This window comes from Nycticebus coucang, chromosome 12 (assembly GCF_027406575.1).
Source record: "Nycticebus coucang isolate mNycCou1 chromosome 12, mNycCou1.pri, whole genome shotgun sequence".
NCBI lineage: Eukaryota > Metazoa > Chordata > Mammalia > Primates > Lorisidae > Nycticebus > Nycticebus coucang.
Genome location: NC_069791.1, coordinates 94,054,422 through 94,066,609, shown reverse-complemented (window position 1 = coordinate 94,066,609; position 12,188 = coordinate 94,054,422). Strand labels below are relative to the sequence as shown.

General features: G+C 43.8%; 1 protein-coding gene across 1 annotated transcript in view; it reads left to right on the top strand.

Annotated features, from left to right (window-relative positions):
- XYLT1 (xylosyltransferase 1) overlaps positions 1–12,188 on the top strand; it is a 310,350-nt gene that overhangs the window by 1,379 nt on the left and 296,783 nt on the right. The gene's annotated exons all lie outside the window — the stretch shown is intronic.

The following is a 12,188-nucleotide window of genomic DNA, read 5'->3' as shown; positions in this document are numbered from 1 at the left end:
GATGCATTTTGCATTTTCTTTCAGCTGCCCTGAGGAGCTAAGCGCACTGGAGGCAAGAGGTCAGAGTCCTGGAGGCAAGAGGTCAGAGTCCGCACGTGTGGGCCAGGGTGCCAGCTCCCCAGGGGTGGGAACGTCTGTCTTAAGGCATAACCAGCGTGTTTGTGTTTCCAGCTGTATCTTCATCATGCCCGTGGCCTGCAGGGATCTGCCTAGTCTCCAAAGGATGTCAGACACCAGTGGGGTGGTTTCAGGATCCTTAGGACTGAATGCATTTCTCTGTCATTTGTCACTTTGGGAGTCCTCACACTGTGATGCTTTCTGATCTGCTAAACTTCTTTGGAGCCTGTGAAGCCCTCTCTGCCGGGAGTACATTCTTTGTGCCTGCAGGCTGAGCCAGCCCTGAGACGCGATGTGATGGCATTTCACGTTGCTGTGTGGGTAGCAGGGAAAATCTTTTCCTCATTGGTGGGAAGTGGCGTGAGATTCCTGGTGGAGAACCAGAGCATCAGCAGTGACCTGCCACTTCTTCTTTACAGGGAAGGGTATCCGAGACACTGTCTTTGAACTCCTGGAGTTGATAGTAATGTGTTCTAGGAGAAATGCAATTAGAAGTTCTTTCTGCATTTGAAGACCTACTGAGAGTTGGGCGGGGCCATGGAGTATGTCCTGCTGTCCAGTGTAGGGACACATAGGGTGGACAGGGAGGTGGCAGAGGCTTACTGTATCTTTTGCATCTGGAATTCCGAAGGGGTTCAGAGGTGCCCTTAGGGTGCTTATACCACCTGTTGAAACAAGTGAAGAGAGGGAAGGAGGCAGACTGGTTAGTTTCCTCATAGGTCCCTGACTGTCTGAGCATCTAAGCACAACCCCTTTTGGTGCCTTCAGTTCTGTCTTACTCGCTCACGCCCTAGCTTGGCCACAGAGGGTTTGCAGTTGGCGGAGTAGGTGTATGCATGCCGTTTTCCTTTTTTATTCCTTTTGGAATTCTAGTTCCAGCAGCAGACTTGCTCTGCTTTTCTGAAACTCTGCTTCCATCTGCAAGTTCAGTTACTCTTCCCCAGCCCACACCTGCATGTCCTAATGTCTCAATTTCTTCTCCTTCTGATGTAGACATTTATGTATTTTCTTTTCTCTCTTTCTTTTTTTTTTTTTTTTTTGGTTCCTTTCCTTTCAAGTAGTTGTCTGCCATGCTGCTATTGACTATTGTCACTCCTGAATTTGTATTTTATTTTAATTGCTTGTCTCTTTACTCTTTTTCCTCTTCCCCACACGTAGGCCATGGAGGGCGGGTTCCTGAAATTGAAGCACAGACTGGATTGAAGCTGGCTGGATCCTGGGGTCTGTCCCTACTCCAGCTGTGCCCACCCAGCCTCTGCCCTCTCATAGAGCTCCAGGAGACCAGAAGGGGGCAGGCTGTTCCCAAAGTCCAGTATAGCTGGAGCTTGGGTTGCAGGCAAGGAGAGAGGACCAGACAGTTTCGCAAGCCATGAGGCCCCTTACAGCATGCGGTTTGTTTCCAGACCTTGCAGGGGCTGCCAGCATGATGCTTTAGAGGGAGATTCGGGAGAGGGACATTAAAAAAAAAAAAAATCCCTGCCATTTTCCAGATGGCTCTTGTAAAGAGCTGGTCAGGCACTTGCTTAGGAGATGATGCTTCATGTCCACAGGGTACAGGTGGGGGTGGGGTTGGGCGGGCAATGGTTGTTTTTGCACGGCCTCCAGTGGTGGTGGGCGTCTTGCAGAGAGTGTTAGGCGGGCATGGCATTTAGAGCATTTTCCCAACCAGACCTTTCTGCTTCTTTATGCCTGTTCTCTCAGAGCTTCTGCCCCTGTTATGTTTGAGGAATTGCATTCTAGGGGAAGAACTGGATTGTAATTTGGGTACATTTAAGAAGCCAAGAAGAAACACCTAGTTTTTCAAGCAGAGTCAGAGGGCATATCCATAAAAGATTTCCAAGTTCCCCTTTTCCTCTCAGCCTCTTTCAGAGCTCTTAAATATTGGAATTATTGGGTGGATTGTAGCAAAGTTTAGTGGCTGTGACACTGGTGCTTTCTCTGAGTTTCCAATAAACTGGATTTTACTGTCATCTCAGAATTTAAGAAACAGATGGGCTCACTTACAAAGGGAGGGAAAATCTTGGGGCAGGGGACAACTGTCAAAAAAATCAGCTACAGGTTCTAAATAGATTGCTAGATTTTGGAGAAAATGAAAGAGAGCTGTGCGCGATAATGTAATGAATGTTTATTTTGTTTCCCTTTGGTGATTCTCTTCTTGAAGTCCTCACATTTATTGCTTGTGCTGTTAGATAAACTGTTACTCAGTAAGTTTCATTTACGAAATCTTATTTTATATTGCTTTTGCCTCCGTCTGTCCCTCCACAAAGTAGAATGGGGTTTCTGTATCATCTGACCCCATTGAAATGTTGATTTTTCGGTAGAAATTCCTCATACTTCACATTACTCAGATAACTCAGGACTTTTTAAAGACTTAGACAGCGACATTGAAAGACTGGTTCACTGGGTCCAAACCGCCTCTAACAGCATCAGTAGCATAGCTTTTCTTTCTATTCAAATGTTTTGAGACCAGAGAAAACAGGGGGTATCTTATCCATGGTTCATTTATCACAGTCTCGGTGGAGTTTTATTTTGTGTGAGTGACGCGTTGCACTTATCATACAGAAATATGCATCATTGAACAATAGTCAAATGTTGCCATCTGTTTAATCATATACTGGAAATTGTAAATAAAATAAATAGAAGTTATATAGATAGGTGTATATATATATCAATTCTATTTTATTTATATATATGTATATGCATGCATATATATCCACTTTCCTTCCATCTTCTCACACTATAGACATTCTCCCTGGTATATCAGTTCAATTTTCATCTGCCAGGAGGTTGGGTGGTCAAATGCTTGCTACTTTTTGGATAGGAAACTAGACAAGGTGTAAGTGCTTATTTACTGGCATTTGTCCAACTTTTAGTCCATGGTCTTAGTAGAAAAGGGAATTTGGTGGCTTGAACTAAAGCCATCGTTGCATCTTTGTTTGTCCCCAGAAACCAAAACTATCCTTAAGGATATCTCTGAAGTGACAGTCTACCTTTACCCCCAGAGCCGTGGTGATCAGGGGGGTCTATCTGTGTTAGTATTTTAGTGCAGAAAGACTTAGCACGTATAACCTGCTGGACTGCACAGGTGAGGGTGACCTCGTGCCCATCTTTTGGTTGAAGCTGCCCTAAGAGTTGTCACTTACAACAGCTCACTCTCCTTTTCTTGTACATTTCCTCATTTTTGTGGACCCAGACCCCATCTACCAGAAGCAAAGAGAAACTACTTTGAGGAAAAAAAAAAAAATTAAATAAAAAAAAAACAAAACTCTATCGAAACTTACATTCAAGGAAGGCGTGTGAGAACAGGAGAACGAGTAACAAAAAGTGTGTGCCAGGCCTCAGCACAAATGAAAGAGACCTCCATTGAGAAATCTGGGGTCTGAGAAACCTGGATCCACATTCCAGCTTGGCTCTTTCTTAATGAGCAAATAGAATGGTAATTGTAACAGTAATAATGCCTGTGTTACAGCGATGATGTGCTAGGCACTTTTTTTATGGATACATGATGGTACATATTTGGGGTGTACCTGTGCTATTTTGATACATTCATATGATGTGTAATGATAAAATTGGAATAAATGGGATATCCATCCCGTCAAAGATTCCCTTACCTTTTCTTTTTACTGGGGACATTTGAATTCTTCCCGTCTAGCTAGTTTGAAATATAAAATGGATTATTGTTAACTGTAATCATACGACTGAACTGTCAGACACTACATCTTATTCCTTTTATCGAACCATATTTTTGTACCTATTAATCAACCTTTTCATCCCCTTTCACCCTTTCCCTTCCCAGCCTCTGGTGACCACAAATTTACTCTCTGTCTTCTTGAGATCCAGTGTTTTAGAGAACGTGCAATATTGGTCTTTCCTGTACCTGGCTTATTTTATCATCTCATGATGGCCTCCAGTTCCCTCCATGTTGCTGCATTTGACAGAATCTCATTCTTTTTTAGGGCTGAATAATATTCCATTGTGTTTATATATTTTCTTTATCTGTTCTTGGATCCTTCGGTTGATTTTATATTTTGGCTATTGTGAATAATGCCACAGTAAACATGGAGTGCGGATACCTTTTTGATACACTGATTTCCTTTACTTTGCATATCTTGTGCTGGATCATATGGCAATTCTGTTTTTATTTTTTTGAGTCACTTCCATACTGTTTTCCATAATGACTGTATTAATTTACATTCCCACCAGTGGCCTATGAGGGCTCCCCCTTCTCAAATCTTCACCTGCATGTGTTACTTTTTGTCTTTTAGATAAAGGGATTGGTGGGTCCACACCTAGGGTGCATCTTGGAAAGGTGCAGGTGATGTTGACTAAGTGTAGAGTATAAGGGTTTGAACACAATAATAAAGAAAATGCCATGAAGGCTATGTTAGCCAGTTGGGTGAAAATATTTCAGACTGTATATGGAACCAGCACCTTGTACCTCTTGATTGCATTATTGTACACAGATTTGATTTAATAAAAAACAAAAAAAAGCCATTTTAACCGTGAAGAGATGATACCTCTTTGCAGTTGTGATTCCCATTCCCCTGTTGATCAGTGATGTTGAGCATTTTTCATAGTGCCTGTTGGTCATTTATATGTTTTCTTTGGAGAGATGTCTATTCAGATCTTTCGCACAATTTTTAATTGGATTATTTGTGGTTTTTTGCTATTGAGTTGAGTTCCTGAGATATTCTATTGATATATAGCATGATTTGGCTATTAATTCCTTGTCAGATGGATAGTTTGCAGCTATTTAATCCCATCCTGCAGGCTGTTACTTCACTTTCTTGAGAGTTTGCTCTGCAGAAGCTTTTTAGCTTGATGTAATCCCTTTTGTGTATTTTGGCTGTGCTTTTGAGGTTTTTATCCCCCAAAATCTTTGCCCAGACCAGTGTCCTGAAGTGTTTCCTCAGTGTTTTCTTCCAGTGGTCTCATAGTTTTGGATCCGATGTTTAAGTCTTTAATGCATTTTTGATTTAATTTTTGTATATGGTGAGAAATAGTTTCATTCTTGTGTTTATCCATAAGGGTATGGTTATCCAGTTCTCCTAGCACTGTTTATTGAAGAGACTGTTCTTTCCCCAGTTCTTGGTGTTCTTGGCACCTTTGTGGAAAAGGAGTTGGGTGTGAATGTGTGGATTTATTTCTGGGTTCTCCATTCTGTTTGCCAGGCACAATTTAAAACCCTTTATGTGTATTAACTCGTTTAATCCTTCAAGCTATTGTACTATTAAATTTCAACAGGCAACAGTCATGGTGCTTAATGTAACTAAGCCTTGTTTTAGGTGTTTAGTAATATTAACTCATCAAACCTCATGCCGTATCGAGGAAATTGAGGCATAGGAGCTTATGCAGCTTCCCCACAGTTATAAATGGCACAGCTGGGATTTGAACCCGGGCAGTTCCTGCTCTGACCTGCTCTAGTCTACACCCTCACTTTTTTAAGTGTCTTGTGAGGGTCTCCAAGTTTGTAATCACAGGACTTGTATATGTAAGGGGATACCCCGTAGTTAGCTATGTCAAAATGCCCAACATCAAAGACAGGATTTTATTTAAAATTTTTTTTCTTTTATATATTTAAGGTGTATAACATATTTTAACATACCCATCCATATGTATAGATAGCAAAAGGTTAACAGAGTCAAGCAAGTTAACATACCCATCATTTCACATAGTTACCTAATTTTTATGTGTATGGCAGAAGCACCTAAAAGCCACTATTTTTGCAAAAACATGGTGAGTATAATACAATGTTATTATTATTATTATTATTATTATTATTATTATTTTTGTAGAGACAGAGTCTCACTGTACCGCCCTCGGGTAGAGTGCCGTGGCGTCACACAGCTCACAGCAACCTCTAACACTTGGGCTTACGCGATTCTCTTGCCTCAGCCTCCCGAGCAGCTGGGACTACAGGCGCCTGCCACAACGCCGGCTATTTTTTTGTTGCAGTTTGGCCCGGGCTGGATTTGAACCCACCACCCTCAGTATATGGGGCTGGCGCCCTACTCCCTGAGCCACAGGCGCCGCCCATAATACAATATTATTAAGTGTAGCCCTCGGGTTGTGCATTGCATCTCAGAGTTGCTCATCCTCCATACTGCGTATCTGCTCCTTTGGATTCTTTGACCTACATTCCTTTCTTTCAGGACGGGATTTTATGGTCCTGGAAAAGAAAGTATCACTCTGTAGTGAAATACGCAGAAGCCTGCTAGGGAATAATTGAACTTGAAGTGCTGTGTTGGCTGGAGAAAGTTTTGAGTTCCGTTCTCTCTGGCCAGAAGAAAAAGGGCAAGAGATACGGTGCAGGTTTCTTTGGCCAGTGGACATATCCTAACCCGCCCCAGGGCTGGCTCACTGGGGAGCCACCACTTGTACCCGAGAGCCTGGGTGAGGCGGGACTGGCAGCGAGAGCTGTCTCTATGAATAGGCAATCCAGATCATCTTGTCCGTACTTCCTTCCGCCTGCAACAGAAACTACCCGTTAGCCCACAGTTGCTTGTCAGGGCATCTGTGCCCCTGTGGTCCCTGTGCTCCCTGGGTTAGGTTGTCCTCTCCCCCAGTGGAAACCAGAGCCGTTACAAAGAAGTTGGTGGAGCTGAGTCACCTTAACCCTGATCATGGAAACTGGCATTATTAGTATCAGTGACAGCGGCCCCAGGCACCCTGCCAGATGGAAAAGGGTGGGGCCCAGTGTCAAGTCTTTCGGGTGTCTTCCCCTTCAGGGGCCCTTGAAGGCAGGGAACTGGATTTGTTCTGTCTCAGGCCTGGTTTGTCCAGGCCAGGTGACTGCTGGCTTATCTGGACATACAATCCAGGCTCCTGTGTCAGTGGGTGCAAATGAGGCAATGTGGTAACAGCTGTTTGTTTCTCCTCCCAGGGAATCCTTTGCTCTAATCCTTGGCCATGAGGCTTTTGTTGTAAGCCTGGTTTGTGGAGCCCAGAGATTGATGCCACTGTTCCGTACCCAAAGGGTGCAAGTGTTGTACTGTGATGAGGAGGAGGAGAAAGAGGATAATTTATTTTATTGAATGTTTACACTGCACTGTGGAAGGAGTAAAAAGACATGATCTTACTGAATCCTTACAGCATCGTACAAGTTAAGGGCTATTGCTATCATCTGTACTTTTCTGATTAAATATAACAAAAACTAAGACAATAAGTTAGATGAAAATTAAACTGAAGAAAAGTGGCCTAACTAGGAATTGAAACAAAGGCTATGTTCTTAGTCACTACTGATTCAGAGTCTGTAATTCCCTGGACTGTAACCCCTTCTGCTCCCCTTCCTCCCATCCGTTCATGCAGGCTTGTGTCGTCCATCCATCCATCTGTCCGTCCATCTACCCACCTGTCCAGCCACTTTCCCAATCACTTACTCTCCACTCCAGCGGTCAGAGTGTGCTAGGCCCTGTGCCTGGCACTGGGACTACACTGGTGAACAGGACAGATGTGCTCCCTGGCCTCCAGGAGGACCAGCCTGGCAGGCAAGGGTTAGGGCCCCTGCTCGTAAGTGTCTTGTCCGCAGAGCTTCCTCTCACACGCTGGCCTGGCTCGCTGCTGACTCTTTAACCCTACGGTGGCCTCTTGGACACAATGGGAAGGTGCCTCTGGAAAGGTGGGTACAAGGAATAGTGTAAATCCAGACCTTGGATGTCCTCAAGTCTCCTGCTATCCAGGAATGTCCGAACATGAGGCCTGGGCCACCCCACTCATCTTACAACTGAGGGAGGACCCCGGAGATGAGCAGGGGTCAGATGCTGTGGGGCCTGGGAGGCAGGTCATGTAATGTTAAGGAAGTAGGAAGTGCTCTTACACCATCTCCGTGGGACCTGGGCATGTCGCTTCACTTCTCTGGGGCTCCCATTTCCTCATCTAAAGCACAGGGTCCAGGAAGGCACCTGCTTTGCAGGGAGTGGTGACGTGGGGCAGCTCTGGCCCTCGACAGCGCTCTGCTCTCCCTCCCTGAGGCAGCCACATCACCAGAGATGTTTGCTGGGGGGTGGGGGGGTCTCTCTCAAATTCCTGCCCCATGGGTACATTTGGTTTTGCCCACACTGAATTTTAGGATATAGAATAAGCAGGCACCGATATTTAATGATATGCCATAAGACAGTGTGGATTTTTGGAGTTCTTTTCAAAGTCACAATACCCAGCATTTCTGGGCTTGCATTCTTGCTTGGTGTTAAGTGGCCAAGCTGAAGAATGGTTGTGCCCCAGAACAAGTTCTCAAGAGTCCTCTCAAGATTGCTCTGACACCTGTGACTCCTACAACAACCTCTAGGCTGTTGAGTTTACAACATGTTTGGAAGACGTCTGTGTTCACAGTGAAGAGTTAAAAATAAGTTCTGTGGTTACCTTATTCTCATGTGGCTTATCCACGGCACTTATTTACCTCCGACTGCCTTTGTCTACCCTGGGCATGAAGGAGATTCCCCCACCCCCCTCTGCTTGCGGTGGATACCCAGAATATGCAAATTCTTGTAAGTATTGGGCCATTTTGAAAGCACATGTCCTTGACAAAAATAGAATCATGCATTCTGCAGTTTGGTATGCCAGTTTCCCCTTTGCGGGTGGGGAGCGTGAGTACCAGGCTGTTTTGAATCAGCTGCCTTCCCCTCTTGGGGCTCACCAGGACCTTGCCCCCAAGAGCATGCTTTGGGGAGTTGAGAGCTTTTAGGGACAAGGGGCAAGGGGAAGAGGGGAACATTCTGGAGCACCTTGGCTTGGTCCCAAACTCTGTCAGGGACGGACTGTGACTTTCATCTCTGTGTCTTTTTGGCGTTTCATCAGATGATGCTAATAAGCCTCCCTCCCTCCTTCCTTCCCTGGGTTGTGAGGATTAAATCTGATAAACAGATGAGAAAGCGCTTTGAAGCTTTCACAGAAAGCCCCATGTGAATGTCAGACAGGCTCATATCTTAGAGTGGAGGAATGTGGGGGTGTTCGGAACTCTTAATTGTGTGCCCTGCCTCACATTGTCTGGGGTACAAGAAGTGAATGAATGAATGAAACCCCCCTGAAGTTTCCCACCCACTCATCTATTAATTTAGTAGGTACTGGGTAAGGGTCCGCTGTGTTCCAGGCTTTATGCAAAGCAGAGAAGTACAGATGTGACTCCGCCTTCACGCAGTTTATGGTCTGGGGGCAGGATGCGCCCCAAACAAAAGCAAACAACATTAAAAACAAGTTGTAAGTGTAGTAAAGGAAACAGTCAGGATTGCTGAACATAAGGGGCTGTGGGTGAGCATTTATTTTGGATGGGGTGGGCTTATTTTACTTATTTGGGGGTGGGGATTTATTTTAGCCAGAGTAGTTCCAAACTAGTCCCAGGAATCACGATATACTGGTGACTGGAGTTGCTATGTGGGCAGACAGTCTTAAATATAACAGCTTTTCTGTACAACATCCAGTCAATTCTTAAATTTTGCATATGTTCTTTTAACTTCTTCCTCTTCTTTTTTTTTTTTTTTTTTTTTTTTTACCAAATGTACTATGTATACATTATTGTAAATGTATGGCTCAGCGAATTTTTGTAAATACCCAGGTTAATTTAACCCAGACCAAGAAACAGAGCATTGATGATATCCCAGAGGCGCCTCTCCTCTGCTTCTTGGGTTCTTGGGTGAACATTTTAAAGAACTATCAATAGCTATATATTTCTTTAAATGTATATTGGGAAAAATATATAAATAGAACCAGTATAAAACAGCACCTTCAAGGTTCTTAATCCTTAGCATGCAGGTAAAGTAGGATTTAAGTAAAAAGAAGTTAGTTAACAAAATGAAAATATGTAAGTAATCGTAGGAAACCCTACCACTTCTATTCCTAATTCTGATTCCAGCTTGGTTGATGTAAGACAGTTAGGGAAGTGCTGGAATGGCCAGGGTTTGGTAAATGTCAGCTTTAACCAGTCTGAAGATCCTTTGCTCCTCGGGTAAATAGCTGTGCTGTTTTCTGAAGTCCAGATGGAGAAGATTTAAGTAAGACTTTAGGGGGAACTGTGCTCTGGGTCCATCTGCATGGAAGACCCCATCACAGGCCCTCTCTGGTGGTCTTGCTTGCTGTCAGGGTGGCTCCTGCGATTAGGGTAAGTAATCACCCCAGCGGACTCCCCAGGCCCGTCTTCTGTGACTTAGTTCTGGGTGTTGCATGCACGTCTTTTTGATTCACCACTGTGCATTTACTTCCTGTTGGCTGTTTGTACTGGAGTCCCCCATGGGTTGGACATAAAATTAACTTGCTGAACGGGTCCTCAGATGGGCCCATGATGACTGCATTAGCTTAACCCTGAACCGAGACTCTCCCGTTCGGAACCGGGGTAACAGAACCATAGTATAACATTAGCAGCAATTCAGAAGGGCCATGGAGACAACTAATCATTTCATAATGAGACGGGGAGAAGAAATAAAAGCCAAGAGCTCAAGGACGGAATGATAATTTTGCAAAGTCTCAGCACTCAAAACAGGCTAACGTTCATAAAATAAACAAATGTTTTTGGTAATGGAGAACTAATGTATACATTATTTAAGGATAATATTAAAACCAGATTAGATGGATCAAGCAGTACAGCCTTTACCTCATTAAGCACCCTTTCTTTGGGGATATGGAAGAGTTATTCTCTTTCTTTTTTTCCCTTTTCTTTTTCCTTGTGAAGTGCGGCTTTATTAATTAGAGATGTAATGGGACTTTTTTTTTTTCATACTGGCTGATTTCTGTTTATTTTTTAATGTAGAACCGTGCTTTGCAGATGTTCTCCTTGAAATAAAAGCCTATTCATTGTGTTTCTCTTATCCCCAGCACAGAAGGGGCAGCTGTTAGACAGAGAGAACCCCGTTTGCTTGTCCGCGGGTGTTACCACTGATTCTGTTTCTGATGTGAAGTGCTCTTATTCCTTGCTTTTTCTCGTAATCCTATTGTGGGATATGTTTTGAATTGCTGTGTCTAACGTCCTTTTGTTTTGAAGGTGAGTTGAAGACAGAAAACAGGCAGGTAGAGGTGTTAAGAGAAACATCTCCTGAGGAAGGATGTGCAGAGAAGGACCGGGTGCTTTGAGGGTGGGGGTTAGATGATTAACTCTTTCCAGGTCTGGAGGCTGTTCTGGCTTTCTTTTAGAGTTATAGACAACAACAGCATCACTTGGAGGAAACTGATTCTTCATTGGAGTGAACAGGTGGATATAAACTTCCAATAAAAGTGGGCCATCGAACCAGGACAGATGCCCTGTGCAGGTCAGCAGGAATGATTCTTAAGGGAAGACCATGTCGCTTGGCAATTAGGACATTGTTGACCCCCTTGGGGCAGTTTTCTGAATTATTTTCGATGGGACTCTAGCGCTATAAGACACTTCAATAAAAATAAATTTTGTGGTTAAAAAAAAAAAAGTGGGCACTAGAACGTTCTAATGGGGAACATGGAAACCAGAGGCAACCTGGCTCTTTGTGTGTCAGGTTTTGGCTGCAGATGGAAATGATGGCACCATCGAGTTCTTCTCTTTTCTAATTAAAAAAAAAAAAAAAGTAAATTTTTGAAATTGTAATTTATTAACCAAAATCAGTGATTTCAAATCAAAGTCCAATTTGAAGTGCTGATGAAAAAATTTGAAATTCTGGCCTACGTTCTCAAAGAGGTGACACTTTGAGTGAGGTGAGATGTGTTTCTCCTTCCAAGTGGGACCTCCGCTCTCTACTTTGCCACCAGGCCCACCAGGCTGCTTTTTGTTGTGTTACTTGCAAGACCACTGTTGGGAGCTGAGTTTATAATGTCATAATAATATTACAGCCATAATAATAACTGCTGTTGTCCATTAAATGTCACTACCTGCCAGGCACAGTGCTGCCAGCATCTCATGGTTGTCATATTTAATTATCACGGCAGCCTCACGAAGTGCCTGCTGGTGGTATTCTCACTTGCAGATGAGGAGGCACAGAGAGAGGAAGGGATTGCCCATGGTTGCAAAGCAGTAGACTTGGAATTCCAACTCAGACAGTGTGACTTAGGTGTGTCAAAGTCCATGTGTGTGCTGCTCGGAAAGTTTTAATCAAACGTTTCCCATTAGAGTCCCAGAGTGG